This window comes from Pleurodeles waltl, chromosome 7 (assembly GCF_031143425.1).
Source record: "Pleurodeles waltl isolate 20211129_DDA chromosome 7, aPleWal1.hap1.20221129, whole genome shotgun sequence".
Taxonomy (NCBI): Eukaryota; Metazoa; Chordata; class Amphibia; order Caudata; family Salamandridae; genus Pleurodeles; species Pleurodeles waltl.
Window position 1 is genome coordinate 695,640,796 of NC_090446.1, and position 19,188 is coordinate 695,659,983.

At 43.2% G+C, this 19,188-nt stretch overlaps 1 protein-coding gene and 1 long non-coding RNA gene across 3 annotated transcripts in view; both read right to left on the reverse strand.

The window, feature by feature from the left end:
• Positions 1 to 19,188, reverse strand: part of ARHGAP26 (Rho GTPase activating protein 26) — a 1,945,875-nt gene that overhangs the window by 1,912,921 nt on the left and 13,766 nt on the right. The window lies entirely within an intron of this gene.
• LOC138304548 (uncharacterized) lies at positions 8,140 to 18,880 on the reverse strand. The gene is made up of 2 exons (XR_011205588.1): positions 17,985 to 18,880; positions 8,140 to 11,988 (listed from the first exon to the last, which is right to left on the reverse strand). It is a non-coding gene; the product is annotated as an uncharacterized lncRNA (long non-coding RNA).

The following is a 19,188-nucleotide window of genomic DNA, read 5'->3' on the forward strand; positions in this document are numbered from 1 at the left end:
CCTCAGCATCCTGGCTGTCATTGCACATACAAATGCACAGGGTCATGCACTGTGACCAGATCAGGAAAGTGTGCTTAGAGTACAGATGCCTTGCAGCAGACAACGGCCTGCAAGGATAATGCATGCCAAATCTCACCATTTTGGAGAGAAAACAAGGATTTCCCCCCTAATAAAGTGGTTTCATCACAAAGTTACTTACAAAAACCCACACTCTACAAACTAGCTTTTCCTGGTAATGTTGGCAATCAAAGATGGACAGTGGCAAAGTCAAAATGGAGGGGAGTCTGATGCTTCAGATTTCTTTATGAGAGAAGCTTGCATTGCTATGATCTGAGTTGCAACTGTCCTGCCTGAGTAAAAATGTGAAGTGCTGCTGCTTGTGCTCTACTTCTGTGCCGTGTGTGTTTGGTGGTAGGTTTTATGGCTGCTATCCATGCGCGCCAGTCGGATGAAGCTCTAAGAGAAACCTGCCTTGCAGCTACTCAAGATAGACCTTCTGAGTATCCGTGTGAAGTTAGAAGTGCCACTGATGTGTGTGAAAGTTTGTCCATGTTGCCCTTACAGTGTGTGTCTAGGGGAAGCGTGCACTCTTGTTGGCTTTGCAGTATCTGTTCTACGTCAGCTGGCACTGCTTGAGATAATATTTTAAATCCACAATTAACAAAATTATTGTCTTTCTCAGTGCATGAAAAATCCCAACATAACTCTTGCTCTTCTATTGCTCTTCTATTGCTTTACCATCACATGATTGTAAGTTCAGCTAGTTAGGTATGACAACCACAGGGTCCCATACCGTTTGGTGGCTACCAATACATTCCCTCACCATCATATTCTGCTGTCCCTTGATTCCTCTGCAACACGTATTATCATAGAAATTGGCGACACCTTAGCTTATATATGTGGACTGGTTGAGATGTCACACCAGGCCACTCTGCATCGGTCAAGGAAGGTCACTCGGGAGTGAGTGCAAGAGATGCTGGGAACAAAGGGGACACCACACATTCTGGAAATGGAAGGTGACTGTTGTCTCAATGTTGATGAAGAGATGACGGTGCAATAATCAACATGGTAGCCTGTAAAAGTAGATTTGATACTCCAGGTAAGGTAATGCCAACTTGACAATATTTTTCGATATGAGCCCCTCTCACTACAGGTGGTGTTCCACAGCAAGCCTCACAAGTGAGGTGTACAATGTAAAGCCGCAACACAGCCTCCTGCCTTTGCTATTTACATCATCTGTCTGTACCCCAATTTACTTTTGCTTTTCCCGCATTTTCATTAAATAGTTTTACCCACTCAAAGTGCAGGAGACCTTAAGGAAGTTGAAGGAAATGCCAATCGTGCACTGCTCCTCTCCAAGTTGTACTGTGTGTGAGGGATGTTGCTGCATATACTGAACCAGGCGCATTTGTGTGCGCACAGTTTTTAGTGCTTTTAACTGCAAGGACAGACACTGCAGGTTGAAGGTTAACAACTCTAATAACTGTCGCCACTGGCGCTGGTTCGGCATACAATCCTGTTTCAAGCATGCACAGTCCTGAGCAGTTACCCTAGCAACCCAATATAATGCTCACAAGGGTACCAAATGCCAAACTACTGTGAGATCCACATCCAACAATTCCAGGGGACAAAACCAAGATGGCCATGAGAACGTTAAGTAAGCTCAAGCAGACTGAACGTTGTACATTTATGCCTCATGGATGCATCAACAATGCACAGTGCTGAGCTTACTACATGGCAGCAGCTCGTCAGGCCTAGTAGAGGTCGTTGAGAGCAACCATCTCTGTGCCAGGCTGAGAGTGGGGGCAGAGACCATGAGAAAATAATTCTGCACTCTTGGTAACTTGTTCCGTGTCTATTTGAAAGACTGCGCTGCTGCTCTCTTATAAAACTGTTCTGTGTGATTGGTGATGGTTTTGTATCACTTTTCAAGATACAAACACAAATCCATTTGTTTTGCTCGCTTGAAGAGCGGGTTTGTGGTGATGGAAGTGGTGTAAGTTCATTTTCTGGAGCGCCAATCAGGGCCAGTCCTAGAGTTTGTGGGGCCCCGGGCAGAATAGGAACATGCGAGACCCCTGTAAGATGTGCCATCACAGAAGTGCGGCCATAAGAAGGAACATCAATTTTCTGGAATTGTTGAAGCAGCTCTTCAAGAAACTATCTAGTGTGGATATCACTAAATAGCTCAAATATAAATAATAAAAATGTATATTTTTTTTAAAGCTGTATCACATGGAAATATATAACATTAACTAAACTGGCTGAAAAAGCTAGGCTAAAGTCTCAAGTGACTCCCAAGCCCTCCTTTATGCTAGTGAAGTTCAAGATAATGCACGTGGTATTCAGCAGGCATATGGAAATCAACACATACAGCTGCATGCTAGACGGGGTAAGTGACTTGCATGAACTGCAGCACAAAGAATATTAAGAGGAGACAACACAAATGTCATATACAGGTGGAGTGGCTAATATATTGGCAGGCAGAAGCACCAAAGGCTTGCCCAAACCTGCTCACAGAGCACCTAAACATAGCAATTACTTTCAAACTCCATTTTTAAAAGATGCAAAGAACTGAAATAACTTAAAGATATATATAGTTGATGGCTTAAAAAGGAAACAGTTTGTGGCCTGGGACAAAAAGACAGCCAAAGCTTTAGTGGGAGCCAGTCACCAAAAATATACATTAAAGCAACAAAACAAAAAGGGCCAACCAAAGCAGTCTTTATACAGATTACAACTAAATGGAAAGGAAATGTAGCAATGTGGAATAGGTAGGTTGGGGAGGTGGCATGTGACTTGCAGACTAACGCTAAAAGTAATACCAGTGACTTACAGTTTAAAACGAATTAAGTTGCATGCCCTTAATTTCTGAGAAAATATTTGCCAAATCCAAAGGGACAAAACCATGCCACTCGACTCATATTTAGCCTTAGAAGTAATAACGAAATTATGCCTGCCCTCAGGTAAATCTATGGGATCTTGGTTAAAGAGATAATTGAATGCAAGCCCATTTCCACTATCCACAGGTCAATCCAGTCACTCCCACAGTACCTAACCAAACGCTTTTGGTCTTTCAGCCTCCACTGAAAGATCTCTCTTCCTGAACCTACTGGCTACCTACTTACGGGGGCTCATTGTCTGGCAGAAAACTCAGTGTGCAATGATGTAGTCTATGGAATGCACCCTTGCTTCTCAGCTGCTCTCCTTCCCCTCAGCCTCAATCTCCTGTGCACTTCTTCTCCCCTTCATCTCCCACGGGAGGCCATTTCTGTGTTCCTGAAAAGCAGTACTTTTCTAAACCCTGCTGTCACTCCTTGAGGTTTGGGATTATCTGTTGTGGGAACAGGTGCACATCATATTGTGCTTGCCCAGCCCAGCCCATTGTCCTTCTGCACATGACAATGAGCCAGGTGTCTTTGTGAGCACACCAACCTTAAGGCCGTTTCATCCTTTTGGGTTATCACCCAAGCCACGCCAGCCCTAGCAAGGAGCCAAGTTTAATCCACAGTAACACCTTCTCACCAAGTGGCCTGATCATAGGCTTAAACAAAATGCGGATTCTCCATCTTTCTCACTTGAATTTAGCCTCTTCGTTGGGCCTCGTAGTAGTTATGTCTTGCAGGGTGACTGCTATTCATTATCACTTTGCAGGACACTTTGCACACACAGAGATATTGTAAGACGTGTGTTGGTACTTGGGGACTATTAGCCACTGAACACATTTTTTGTTTTTTCATTCCATTACCACCTGCTCTATATCAGGCTCGCTGAATAAGGCACCAATACAGTATGATAAATATGACATACATATTTGAGTTACAATCCCTTTATAACGTCCTGGAGTGAGCTTTGACTGCTCACTATTGCCACTGTTGGAGTGACATGTTTCCAGAAGGAACAACACTCAAACAGATGAAAAGAAATAGTCTTAAGTTCTGAAATAGCAATCGTAAATAACAGTATCCATCACAGATGCTGCCAATCACGTATTGCCCCTGGCCTGGAGAAAATGTCTCACATACTCAATATACTTCAGCTTTTTTCCCTTTTACAGAAAAAAAATGTGTGACATGTGACAAAAGGGTATCAAAAAAATGTCAGACAACACAAAGAAGTTTTGAGCCAGAGAAACAACTTTTTGAGCAGAGAAACAACCACAGCTTGTTTCGTTTTTACATTGGTAGGAACGTACCACAAGGCAGGAGCTATGATCTCTAGATCTCCAGTCAGCATATGTGCAGGAAAGGGTCAAACTAGGTGCGAGATTTAATAGAAAGTTCAAGAGGTATAAGTACACAGAGAGCAGGCTGAAATTTAGCAGACACATTGAGGGTGGTTCAAGATCACAACCTTTTGTGAAGGATAACACACCCATCTCAAAACTGACTTTTTGGTGTTTTTTATACATTATTTAAAGGAAAATAAAGAGATTTTTTTGTAACCTTTTTCCAGACTCTACCTCCCCCCTCCATGCTCTACTTTTCACCTCATCTCTTGCCCTGCCCTCTTACCTCCTCTTGCTGCTTCCGCCCCCTCTTATATCCACTTCACCCTTGCATTATCTCCTGTTCACATATCTCTCCACAATCATCGTACATTCTCTTTTTGATTCTATCAGTCTTGAATCCATCTTTCCCCTCAATGCTCAACTGCCTTCCTCTCATCTTTCCACCCAACCTCTTACCTTGTCTTGCCTCGACTTATTTGCTGGTTCTGCCCCCCTTGCATCAATTGCTCCCATTTCCCCCAGCCTCTTTTTGCTGGTTCTGCCCCTCTTACATTCAAATTTCTCCATTTACTGCTCTTTACCACTCTTGTTCGCCTAGCCTCTTACATTATTTCAGCTGTTCTCTTACTTTGCATCCATCTCTCCCCTTCCACCATCAAGCTCTTAGAATGTTTTTTCACTTTTTTGCATGGAGTTCGCCACTCCTAGCATTACTCTGTTTTGCATGCTATTATAGGTGGGCAAGCCACTGACAACTCGAGCCAGAGGCCTGGCTCTGTTCAGATTAAGGTGCTCTTGTAACCCAAGCCCAAAATGAGCTGAGCTCTCACAAGAGGGAATGTGGCCTAGTGCCTACCTCTGCCTACTGTGCATCAAGGGGAGCAAGGATTCATTCACTGCCTCAGCTTAGCATTCTGTTAATCCAGGAAAATTCCTGTGCTTGAAAAATCTCTGTTTCAGTTGTGAAGCAGTCCGATGTTCCTGGCCAACGTTTGTGCTATGTAAAAATGCCAAAAATACACTGTGGACCCTGTCTGTCACCCAGACTTTAGTCTCATCCTCCAAGAATTAAAGATAAAGTGTCAAAGAAATACCATTATAGTGGCTGAATTGCACAGTGAGAAACTGGAACATTTTGGATCAAACCTTGCCTCCCTGCTTGACAAAATTGTTTAAGCCTAGGCAAATATTTGTTTCATCAAACTCCATTTTGTTCCTTATCACATATCAGAACACATTCAAATACATGCAGTCAGGGGGTGTACTATACAACTCTTCATTACTTTGATGTAACAGACTAATTGTGCTGCACGTTTAATAAGAATGTAGCTCACATAAAGGGTACACATGAACCATGACATGCCTCTTAACCACAGTCACTGGAACTATTCAGTTTTACGGTTGCTGCATTTACACATAATTATGGATTTGTCACATTTGTGGCATAAGTCACCTGCTCCATAATCTGTAGCTTTTTAACAACAACAAAAAAATCTTCTTTCTAGCTCAAACGAATCAATAGTTACTAAAAAAAAACAGCAACACTTGTCACTGCATAGTGGAAAGCCCTTTGCAAAGTTAACAGATCACCTTTTATTGCTTATTTCTGTATTTGGATGAATGACAAAATAATTAGGTAATATTATCACAAAATGTGCTGCCTTATGCCACATAATTTGCCTTTTCTTGCTGCATATATTAGTAGAACCAACCACCTGATTAGGTACTTTCTTGCCACAGAATTCCAGTGGTCCTGATCCTAGTTCACTGAAACCATTATCATCAGGGCAAGGCCAGCAACATTTCTTAGTTCATGTTTAAAAACTGCCACTTTTACTAAACACGTCTCAATACAGTGATCATGTGTGTTAAAGAAGTATCTTTTTTATTTTGATGATGACAGGCTCCCTTTCTTCAATTCTAGGTAATGAGACATTTTTATTGTAGTTCTATGACCTGCCAGACACTTTGCTTTTCATTCAGGCAAAGGCAGGGCTCACTTCATACCTATGGGCCCATCTAATCACTGTTACCATGCAGATGCAGCAATTCGATTTCTGATGCCCTTTCAGCCTATGGCTGCATGGCCCTGGGTGGAGGTGGGGGTGGAATTAGTGGGGCATTTGGCTGAGCCACCCACACTGCTCATACCTAGCACCAAATTCAGTTGTTTGTGGAAGATGTTCACCGTTGGGACGGCAAACGGAGAGGAGGATTACTTTTCAAGAAAAGCACATCCACATAATTCTCCTTCACCCATTACAGAAACGGAATTTTTTTAATAGGGAGCGTTTGCATATACGCTGTAATACTGTACATACGACAAAGGAGGCCAGAAAAGAATCAATGCTCGCACAAACAAGCAGAAAAGGGCACCACCAGCTTGCCATAACTGTCTCTACTTCATTAGTCATTTGTTGCTGCTGTGTTTGTCTGCAATAGTGCCTCAAATTACTATTTTGCCACCAATGTGACTGAAGGTGCAAATGCCTACTCCATAAACGTATATACGAGCCTTAATGGAAGAAATTTCGAGTCAGGAGGAGGAAATGTTCCTTCAACGCATGGTATGGATCTGGCCATCGTGGACCGACGCTGGTCCTTTCTAGCCTTCTCCACCAGGCCAAGCACAGCAGCAGCGAAAGGAGTAAAATGACAGAGCAGGAGAGAGGAGACCCCGCGAACGACAGGGATTCCCGTTCCTCTAGCCTTTGCCAAGCACAATGACTTACATCCAAGAAGCCGGTCTTACTCAGCACTTACATTTCAGCAAACGATTAAGGCAGCAGTTTAACAGAGCCAAAACAAATGAGCCCATGTTGAACTGTTCATTTTCTGGCTGTAAAAATAGATTAAAGTGATGCTCTCTGTAAACGTTTACCAGACTTTGACTTTCAGCCAAAGCCTAAGTCGGCCTCCTAGCCTCTCCGAGACTTCCAACCCCACTGACAGCGTTACGATGCACGGCAGCAGAGGGCGCGGAGATCCAGTGGTGGGAGTAGGAAACCATGCTTTAAGTATACTTCAGTCTCCTGCTAAACTTCAGGCGTGAATTCATCTCAGTCACCAGGCGAAAGATAGATTTCAGTGACGACAGCTCATGGTTACCTTCTAAGATTTCATATGACCACATCATGTGTTGTCTGCACTCCTCTCATGCGACCGTCTCCCCAACACACCACTGTGAGAGGGGACCCCCGAAGCCCCACACGACTCACAGTGAAGGGTGGTGGGGTCGGGGCCCTCCCTCAAAGCTGCGAAAGAAGGTTCCATCAACGTACGTTTGAAAATACGGTCTCCATTTCTGGGCCAAGAGAAACGTGCAGCTGGCCACTGCTTGCCATCACCCAAGGAAGTAGTAAGAAAGCCGTAGCTGGAACATATGTACAGATGGATTCACGTACCTCCAAAGGGCGCTTAGTTAGACTGGGCATTATTTGCATAGGCCAGTCCCAACGAAACTCCCTTCACTGTCCTACAGTTAGCCAATACTACTGACTGAAGGCAGCACTGAGAACACAAGGGCAACCAAAATAGCTGTCCATCGTAAATTGAACACTTGTAAATAACTGTAGTGGGACCAATAAAGAGCCATCTAGGCAAAGACACTGAAATCAACACACATGCCTCTTTAACCCTCCTTCCTTGACAACATTTGCAAACTACCGTTCATTATTATGACAGCCAGAGGACAGTAATTAAATATGATAACTAGTATAACAAGCATTGGCAAAGCTAATAGTCTCCGTGAGGTATTGGCTTTGTCAATGTTTTTTAGACATGTAAAGCAGTGGCGACACCCTGTGAGGTCTCTAAATGCCTTCCCTGAGTGGGGTAGTGTCAAATGCACATATTTGCAGATACTTACAAATGCATTTACAAAGGAGTTTTGACACGGAGAGCCGGAGTGAAAAATCAATGACCAAAGGTCTGTTTATTTTTGCTGCAGCAAAGAGGACAGGTTTACCACTGGCATCCCAGGCCCGAAGTAAAGTGTGCTGACATAAAGCGTTTAACAGTGATATTTATACTCATACATCAAAGGATACATAAAATGTGTAACTAATGATATACGTCATACAGATATTTTAAGGAGTTAATCAGTTTCCACACACTGGTTCCATTTCCAGCCTTGTCCTTGCCTCCCTTCTGCAGCTGCCTGACTCCCCACATTCTTGAGACCCTTCAAAGGATTACGTGGTTCAAAGGTATAGATATCAGCCTTTCCCTCCCCAAAATACCACAGCCGAGGTCAGTTAGTTATTTGAACACACAATTATAATGAATACAGTGCCCCAGTTAGGGAAAGAAACCAGCTGCAAGCCTATGGCGTGGAAACAGGCTTATTTTACCTAAACAAATATACATAAGATAACATATGTGATAGACAGTGCGTTCAGAGACAACAAAAGCTCAAACTTACACGTGTAAAAGAAACGAAGCAATTCAAAATGAATTCTAACAATCGACCCTTTTTGAGTTTTTTTTCTTCTGAACATAATAAACGTTTTGAATAGTTCTAAATTTCCTCATATATGTTGAATTTTACTCCCACTTCATTGAAATTTGCATTCATGGGGACATAAACAACCGATGGGTATGAGCAACCAGTATCTGTAGTGAGGACAGTAGGGTCAATAGCCATTAGGGAAGTTATCTCTTCTCTCTGCATCATAGCTCGATTGGTTTCTAGTATTTTCACTGGCGGAAGTTTACACAATTTTAAACAGGAACAGAGAGCAGGTAAGCACTGCACTAATAAACAACTTAATACAATAGCTATTATTATAAAAAGTATGTCTTTAAACAACCAGCCCCACCCCCCAAACAAAGACCATAACCATGATAAACTCCAATCGCCTCCTTCATATTGGCCCCCCTTTTCAAATACCTGTACTGCTTCTTTTATTTTCCCAATATCCAATTCTATCTCTGATGACTTGTTGACAAAATAACAGCACTTTTGCTGGTACTGATGTTGGATTAAAACACATACTCCTCCTTGTTGTACTGTAATCAAGTCTAGGGCAAGCCGATTTTGTATCGCCAATTGGGCTGCAGAGTTTATCTCTATCTGTATACTTCCTATGGCCTCTCTGGTGGCATTAAATGCAATGGCTAATTCAGCTGACATATTCATCATTGCCAGTTGTAAATCGAAAATTCCAAATCCGGGAATAAGAACATGTAATACTTGAAATACCCAGTTCTTTCGCTCCTCCAGTATGGGTGTCCCTCGTTTGTACCTATGTGCAAAACTCCCCATGTTAAGGGGCTGGGAAGATGATATATTTGATATCACAGTAATGTTGGGTGCCAAATATGCCAGTGAACATATCCCTTCCCAGTTTAGAGGCAGTACTTTATATGCAGTTCTTCCACATACGAAGTACATGCCTCCCTGGATTTGTGAATTTATAATGCTGTATTTTATTCGAGGCAATCCTACACCCTCTGGGGTGTCATGCTCAGAATTATTGCAATATTTGTAATCTTCCCAGATTGTATTTAGCAATGATACATTTGCCCAGGGTGCAACATATGAACATCTAGCCGTCCAGAGGGGGCCAAGGAAAACCCGGGACAATATTACAGGTGAATTTTTCCCATTTCTATCTTGTTCTCTGGAGGGATCATATAACAATCCTTCTGGATCTACTAGAATCTCATTTTCTCCCACAGTCAGGTTCCAATAATTCACAGTGTAATTTTGATGAGTCCCATTAATTAACGCTGTCCAATTTCTGTCTATTTTCTCCTCTCCTTCAAGATCCCAATTCCCTGTCTTTATATCAAATAACAAAGTGTAAACACACTGTTCAGGAGGGATCTTTCCCATGTATTTTGCCTCTGGGTTTTGCCCATAAAAATAGGTACCAAAACATATGGGAAACATTTTAAGTGTGGCATTCTCTTCAGGCATCGGGGAGAGCTTGTATTCTGCCTGGGTATTAGGGAGCACCGCACACCTAGGGTACCATTGATATTCTTGTTGGTCACATCTCCAAGTGGTATTTGGTACAAGACACACTTCCCCTCTTTCATATTCACTTGGTGATACTGGTACTTCATAAAGGCCTATAGGATCCTCGGGGTGTCTAGACAAGTGCCGGCAAATCCAACAGTCAGTGAGACTTAAGGTCTCCGCTAATTTTCCATGAACCTTTATCAATGGATGTAAGGTAGGATTTTGCAACAATGATGCAACACCACTGGACATTATACATATTAACATAAGGGTCACTAGGTACTTCATTATGGTTTTGTAGAAATAGTTATAAGGCCACTCTTCCCTATTCTCTAGAGGGATATTTGTCCTGCCAAATGGATATATCTTCATAATTTTATTGTGCTCTTCTCCTTGGTCCTACAACTTTTCTATGATACCGTTTTACTCGTCTCAACCGCCTACGCGTGTTCAAAAATATACTCACACAATTACCAAATATGTAAATGCAAAATATTGATATCACTATACTAATAATCATATACGTATAGATACAGATAAGTGAATTTTTCCTTCAATGTTCACACCCACTAGGGTTCAGCACCGCCGTGCTTTCCACTCTAGCAGTTAGGCTGCACTGGTTGGTCCAGGACAATAGAGGTTGGCTTGATCCTAGGTCCCTTAGCGTCTCCTTTTCAAGTTTTAACTCCTGGTGAGTCTCAACTCCCAGTGAGTAAGTCGAAATACTTCAAAATTAATCTTCAGTATAGTTTGTCAGTTTCGTTCAGTGTCTCAGCAAAATGAGGGCGGAGGCCAGCAATTTTCAACCAGATTAGTGATGTGCTTGGGTATTAAACAGAAAAAGGGCACCCTTTTTTTTTTTTTTACCGCTGGGACTACAAACCGCACCAACCCTAATGGCTGGCCGCTTCCGTAGAACTGGTACTTGGGTTTTTTTTTCTTTCTCGCCAGTCACAGAACTGTTAACTCCATTTAACCACTGATTGAATAGCGTTGCACAAGCTGCATCCCACTATACTTGTGTTCTCGTTGAGACAATTGTTCTGACCAATGTTCTGGTGTCGTTGCACAGGCTAGTCACCCGTGTTCATGCTGGAATTTTAGTCATCACAGTCATTTACAACCTCGTCGCCCAAAGTGTGCGTAACAACAGTGAGGATAGCTCGTTTTAATGCTGGTACATCAATGGCATCGGAAATGCCGGTGGCGGTGAAAGCGGGGAACTGTATTTCACGAAGGCAGGCGTGCCGTATTCTGCTGAGCAAAGGATTCCTGGGCCATTCAGAAGAGACCTCAGTTTGCAATTCCAAGCTAGGAGCTATCAGGGTGATGTAAATGTAGCTTTTCGTAGGGGTCACCACCTTACGCACCTTCAAAATTCTGTTCATTTGGATGGGCGAGGACGCAGGTTGTATCGATGAGTTTGTTGATCTTCAAACAGCAACTCTTCGTCACTGGGCAGTTGTGTCACCGCAGGAGCAGAAGTAGCACTTGAAACCTGTGGAGGTGTTTCCTGTCTCCCTACTTCGCTGTAATCAGGAGACAATGGTAATTCTGCTGTTAGAGTACTCTGTAGTGGAATTGGTGCACGCTTACAGTGGCTAGCATGTATCCAGTTTTTCCTTCCTTCCACTTTCACCGCTGTCTGTGTTGCAAGCAGTACCTGGGCTGGCCCCCGCCACCTGGGCTGAAGACTGTTGGTTCTTTGAAAATTCTTTGTCATAAGCCAATCCCCTGGCTTAAAAGGGTGACCAGGGCCTTCAAGAGGAGTCGGTAGGCTGGCCTTGACCTGTTGGTGGATCAAACGCAAATCTTTAGTCAATTGTTTACAGTAATCTACAAACAAAGGATATTGCACTTCAGAAAGCTTCTTTGGTCGTGGTACCCCCCAGATATTGGCTGGCCTCCCCATGACAACTTCATAGGGGGATAATCGTGACTTGCTACTGGCAGTCATCCTGATGGACATTAATGCTAGGGGCAAAGCATCTGGCCATTTTAAGTTGGTCTCAGCACAAATCTTAGCTATTTTGCTCTTCAAGGTGTAATTATACCTTTCTACAAGGCCCGCTGATTGTGGGTGATTTGCAGCATGAAATCGATGTTTGATGTTAAGGGCGGTACAGACCTTCTCCATTACCTCATTAGAAAAATGACTGCCATTGTCACTCCAGACTAATCGTGGCAAGGCGTATCTAGGAAAATATTCTTTTAGTAATATTTTGGCGGTAGAGAGGGCACCATTGTCTTTTAATGGGTAGGCCTCTATCCATTTTGAAAACATGCATACTACCACTAACACGTATTTCAGTTTGTTACACGGTTCCATGTGGATAAAATCCATCTGTATAGCTTCAAAAGGGAGATCAGGAGGGGCAAAGTGGCCAGGGGGCGTAGGGGTCCCTTTTCCTGCATTGTGCACTGCGCACACCATACAACTTTTAACCAGGTTATTAGCAGCTTTGGATATCAGAGGATTACTCCAAACATGGTCCAAAGTTGTCTTGATGCCTTGGGCACTGATGTGTGCAGGACTGTGGGCCATAGTAACCATAGCGTGTACATAGCAATTAGGTAACATCCATCTTCTTCTGTCTGTGTCATCTGTGTAACAACCCTCACTGTCTAGTCTACCGTTCTTCTCCCACTGTTCCCTTTCCTCTGCCGTTGCTTCTGCTTGAATATCTCTCACACACTGCATGGTATTTTCTAGTACTTCGTACTGGGGCTCTCCCTTGATGCTACTCTCAACATATGCATTGTCAAATGGTGCTCGTGCTGTTGCTTTCGCTGTAGCATCTGCAAAAGCATTTCCTCGTCCTATATCATCAGTAATTTTTTTGTGGGCACTACACTTAATGATTGCGACCTGACGGGGCAGACTGAGAGCAGTCAAAAGTGTCACAATCAAGTTGCCATGCTGGATGGTAGTGCCATGTGACGTGATAAAGCCTCTATTCGCCCAGAGTCGCCCAAAATTATGAGCTACTCCAAACGCATATTGGCTATCAGTGTAGATGTTAACACTAAGATGTTCACTTATTTCACAAGCTCTGGTGAGGGCAATTAATTCTGCAGCCTGTGCCGAATTTTGCGGGATTCTATGAGATTCAACCACTGTTTTGACTGTGGTGACGGCATAGGCTGCAGTGGTCGTACCATCTGGTAACTTGAAGCAAGACCCATCTACAAACAGCTCTCCCTGTGGGTCAGATAGGGGAGTGTCTGTCAAGTCTACCCGTCCCTTAGTTTCTTCCTCAGTGGCAAAAATGCAATTATGATCAAATTCCACATTGTCCTGAGGGAGGGGTAGTAACGTAGCTGGGTTCAAGACATTGCACCGCTTCAAAGTAATATTTGGACTGAACAATGTTAATTCGTAACCCGTTAGACGAGCACTGGTGAGGTGCTGCGTCTGTGTCTTGTTTAACAAAATATCAACGGCATGAGGAACCATCACAGTGAGCGGATTGCCACCAACAAACCCTTCACTTTGTTTCACTGCAGCTGCTGCAGAAGCCACTCCTCTAAGACAAGTAGGCAAAGCTTGCGCCACAGTGTCCAAGGTGGAAGAGAAGTATGCACAAGGGCGTTGTCTCCCACCTTGGGCCTGTGTCAAAACAGACAATGTACAGCCATGCTTTTCATGCACAAATAAAACAAATGGTTTGCTGTAATCCGGATTACCCAATACAGGAGCAGAGCACATCGCCTTTTTTAATTCTTGAAAAGCCTCCTCACATTTGTCAGTCCAAGGTACAGGAGAGGGCACATCTGAAAGTGTCAGAGCAGTCAATGGTTTTGCTATAAGTGAAAAATTTGGAATCCACTGTCTGCAAAAAGATGTAAATCCCAAAAATGCTCGGACTTCAGAAGGGGTGCGTGGTGCAGTCATTGTATGAACCAATTTAATTCTGTCTGGATGTAATCTCCTTCCCTCCTTAGAGAGGAGGTGTCCTAGATAGGTGACCTCCTCTCTACAATACTGCAATTTTGGAAGGGACACCTTATGGCCCAGAGGTGCTAAATGATGTAATAATGCAACAGTATCAGTCTTACATTGTGTCATGGAATCTGAGGCAATTAAAATATCATCAATGTACTGCAACAACGCAGAGCCTGTGGGTGGATTGAATTGGTCTAATTGACGTTTAAGACATTGACTATATATGCTCGGGGACTCAACAAAGCCCTGTGGAATTCTTGTCATCGCGAATGATCTACCAAAAATCGCAAAGCTAAACAAATATTGAGATTCTTCGGCAATTGGAATGCTAAAGAAAGCATTCTTCAAATCGATTACGGTGAAAAAACACGCAGAGAGTGGTATCATGGTGAAAAGACTATTCATGTCTGGGACCACGGGAAACTGGGGAATTACTATTTTATTAATTTCTCGGAGATCAATAACTAATCGATATACTGTGTTATCAGTAAATGATTGCTCACCATCTAATCTATTAGCATCATTTCGTTTCTTTACAACAGGAAGGATTGGACTGTTACATGGGCTGCTCACTATTTCCTTTATGACACCTGCATGCACAAGATCAGATATGACTGCCTTGAGCCCTTTTTCGCTTTTTTTAGGTAATTTGTATTGAGGAACACGAGGTAACCGGGCACCTGGTTTGATTTTTATTACAATAGGGTCGATATCCATAATGCCTACATCATTCTTGCCTTTGGCCCATAAGCGAGGGTCTATTTCCTGTAGCTCTGGGGGTAAGTCGTATTCCTGTGAGAACATGCACCGAGTTGGGGAAACACTATCCATAGTTACATAGACACCATCCATTGAACAGTGAATAACTGCATTTAATTTCTTTAACAAATCTAATGCAAACAGGTTTTCATTGCAACCTGATGTTAAAGAGAGTGGCGTGTGTACTGTAAATGGGCCTACAGTTACTCTCATAGGTGTTGAGATGGGGCTCACCACGGGGATTCCAGAAATCCCAATTGATGTGGTATGAAGCCCAGACAGGGGAGCCCCGGGGACTGCAGAATGTGCAATAGATGTTCTGGTGGCACCAGTATCTAGAAGAAACTTATGGCCCTCTCCTTCGATTTTTACATCAATGTAGGGACCATTTTGATCTACAGGAATACTTACTCGCCCCTGGCCCTGTCTGTGGCTGTCCTAATAATTGTAGGATTCAGAAAAGAAATCATCAGCATAATATTGTCGTTCAAATGCATTGTCAAAAATATTAGTGTTACGCGGGACCTGATTCTCATTCTGCGAATTCTGATCAGTTCTACCTCTTCCTCGTCCTCGTGCATTACCTGCCGCGTTCCCTCTATGAAGTGACATACTTTGTCTTCCTTCCAGTAATGGGCAAGTATCACGCCAATGTCCATCCTGCTTACAGTAGGCACATTGGTTGATATTTAATCGGCGGTCTTGGGGTGGTGCAGATGCACCTCGACCTCGACCCCTTCCCCGTCCCCTTGGTGGGCCACCCCTTTGCTGAGGGGTTGCATCCCGCTGAGGGTATGCCTGCTGTAATAATACCTTTTTCTTCAATTCTTTTACTGACTTCTCATTCTTTTCTAATTCTTCCTTGTACCTGCTCTCATAGTATTGCGCCATCTGCAAAATCTCTGCCTGTCCCTTCGTCATCCACGAACTCTCTGTTGCTTTTAATTTTTGTGATATTTCAGGTAGAAGGCCATTAACAAAGCGTTCTACAAATAGTGTGACACCTGTTACGGTGGCGAGGTCTTGACCGCTAAAATCTATGAAAGCTTGTTCAATTCGAGTAAAATAATCTGGGACATCTTCACCTATCTTCTGTTTATAAGTGGCAAGCTTTCCCCAATCCACAGTCTGAAGAGGTATAACAGTTTCTAACTTAGTCAATATCCGATTAGGTAAATCTAAAATATCCTGATGCGGCAGGGTTCCTGGTGCCCTTTGTGCTTCATGTGCTTCTAAACCCCCCCATGTATTTCCCAAAGTAGGTGCATCATCTACTCTTCTAATTTTATGCCAAACTTCAGGACCCAATAAAACACCAAAAAAATAGTCAATGTCTTTGAGTGTCATGGTTGTGGTGGAAATGGCAATTCTAAGGTCCCGATAGAATCCAGCTGGATTCTTTCGAGGGTCTGGCAAGTCTTTTTTTATAGCCATTACCTCCTCCCTTTTCCATGGTATATGAACAAATTGGGCCACCGGCACGGGAGCTGGTTGTCCGGCGGCAGTTGCTGCTGCGACTGCAGCTGCAGTGGGCATATCAGGGTGCACTTCCCTCATTGGGTACCCCTTGTCATATCTATTTAGAACATCTTCCCTGGCTATGACACAAATGCGTACTCCCTCATTTATGCTGTTACTATCAAGAATACAAGCCCTACTGTCCCGCCATAATTGGTTTAATTCTTGTTCATAAGGGAGAGGGGTAGAATCTGTAATACAAGACTTCCAATCCCTCTCCAATTTTTCAATCATATACAGCAGTGCTAATTGCTGTCCAAAATGTGACATCTGTTGTATTGTGTCCATAATATCGGTGTGGGTGTAAATAAGATGTGACATCCAGTTATCTGACTGATCCTTGATAACCCGTTTTTCCCAATCCCCAATAGTGGAGCGGGTACTAGGGGGCGAAATCGACTTCATAGGTGTGCTCCATATGGGTGAAAGTGAGTGAGTGGCTGTGCACCGTCGGCGTTGTCCATTTGGGGTATTAGGGGCAGGGGACATTATTGGTAATCTTGCAGTATTGGCTGGTAGTGGTGGGGCAGGTGGCGGAGGGATTAGGACTTGGGCTATTTGGGTGGCTTGGGCTAGAGGCTGTGGTGGCTGTGGCACATGCTGCTGTAGTGGTGCACCTGGATTTCCCAAATTGTGCCCTTGCCCTTGCTGCTGTTGCGGTGCCCCCATGATAGGTTGGGCTACTGCAGGGGGTGTGTAAGGTGGAGGTGCAGTAGGGCTATTATCTAATAGCTGTAGCATTACCTCATCTTCCTCTAATGCATGTTTGGGTTCTGTTGGCTTTGATACATAACTTCCCTCCACCTGGGCCCTATGGACTCTGTCTTCAGACTCAATTCTTTTCTGGGTTTGGGAATGGTGGTACAGGGCGGCTTTCTGCATGATGGTTCTCCGGTTCTCCTTCTCTAACAGTTTATCTGACTTCGTTTTTCTTTTGGTGGCCTCAATTTCCCATTTTCTGTATACTTCAAACATATGTTGTCTAGCCTTTTTATGAAACAAACATTCCTGTAGGTAGGTTAGTTTCTTTAAATCAAAAGACCCATCCTCCGGCCACTGGAGGTCAGGACAATGTCTAGTATATTTGCGCCATATACTATTATACAAATTATTCTCTAAACCATAATCCTTTAACATGTCCCACCCTGGTGTTCCCTCTTTTGGAATGGGTTGCTTTTTATCTAAACGTGGCACATGATTTCGGCGAAAACAAAGACATAACCCTTGCCAACATTTCTTATTTCCCATATCTAACCTTTTAATTTTTCAAAATGCAACACGCACCAAATTTCAAAATGCAACCTGCACCGAAAAAAAAACCTTTTTCAAATGTGCACCAAAGAAAACCTTTTCAAATATTTACCAACTTACAAATTGCTCCAGGCCTGGGCAAATTACTCAAACAAGAAAAACACATGTAATACAAATTGTCAAATGGTACCTTGTACAAATGCAAATTTACCAAGAACTAATCATTCCCAAAAATGATAAGTTATCCAAAAACAATTATTCTCTCAAATGCAAGTTAAAGCAGACAAATAGCCAGCGAGGAACAGTCTTACCTGACTATCTGCTTTTTCCTGGATTTCTCTCCGGCCGCCCGTGTCAGACTAATCCGTCAAGATAAACACCGATGTTTCAGGGACTTCGCTGGGACATCATGAGAAAGCGGGGGGAAACCTGCCCGGTGGATAAGATGCAGCTGCTTCTGAAACTAAGTCTTTGTGCAGGGGCCCCTGGAATCTACACCTCCGGAACGGCGTCCCCCCACTGGCAGCACGTCTCGTGACAGAGCTACTGAAGATATCCACTGGAAGGTCCCTGTTCGGGCGCCAAATTGTCAAATGCACATATTTGCAGATACTTACAAATGCATTTACAAAGGAGTTTTGACACGGAGAGCCGGAGTGAAAAATCAATGACCAAAGGTCTGTTTATTTTTGCTGCAGCAAAGAGGACAGGTTTACCACTGGCATCCCAGGCCCGAAGTAAAGTGTGCTGACATAAAGCGTTTAACAGTGATATTTATACTCATACATCAAAGGATACATAAAATGTGTAACTAATGATATACGTCATACAGATATTTTAAGGAGTTAATCAGTTTCCACACACTGGTTCCATTTCCAGCCTTGTCCTTGCCTCCCTTCTGCAGCTGCCTGACTCCCCACATTCTTGAGACCCTTCAAAGGATTACGTGGTTCAAAGGTATAGATATCAGCCTTTCCCTCCCCAAAATACCACAGCCGAGGTCAGTTAGTTATTTGAACACACAATTATAATGAATACAGTGCCCCAGTTAGGGAAAGAAACCAGCTGCAAGCCTATGGCGTGGAAACAGGCTTATTTTACCTAAACAAATATACATAAGATAACATATGTGATAGACAGTGCGTTCAGAGACAACAAAAGCTCAAACTTACACGTGTAAAAGAAACGAAGCAATTCAAAATGAATTCTAACAGTAGTGGGTTTAGAAGTGCGGTCTTGTGATGGGTTGGACTTAAATAACTAAGGGCCTGATTTAGATCTCGGTGGAGGGGAATATTTATTCTGTCACAAATGTGTGGATATCCAGTCTGCTGACTCATAATTCCATTATATCCCATAGGAATCGTAATACAGTGGACGGGATATCCGTCACTTTTGTGACTAAGTATTTCATTTGCAGGGATCTAAATCAGGCCTTAAATTAGAAGGCAAAATCTTCGATCAAGATGAATCTGGTTGGTGTATCTGACCCATGCCCCATCCCGTTCAATGTCA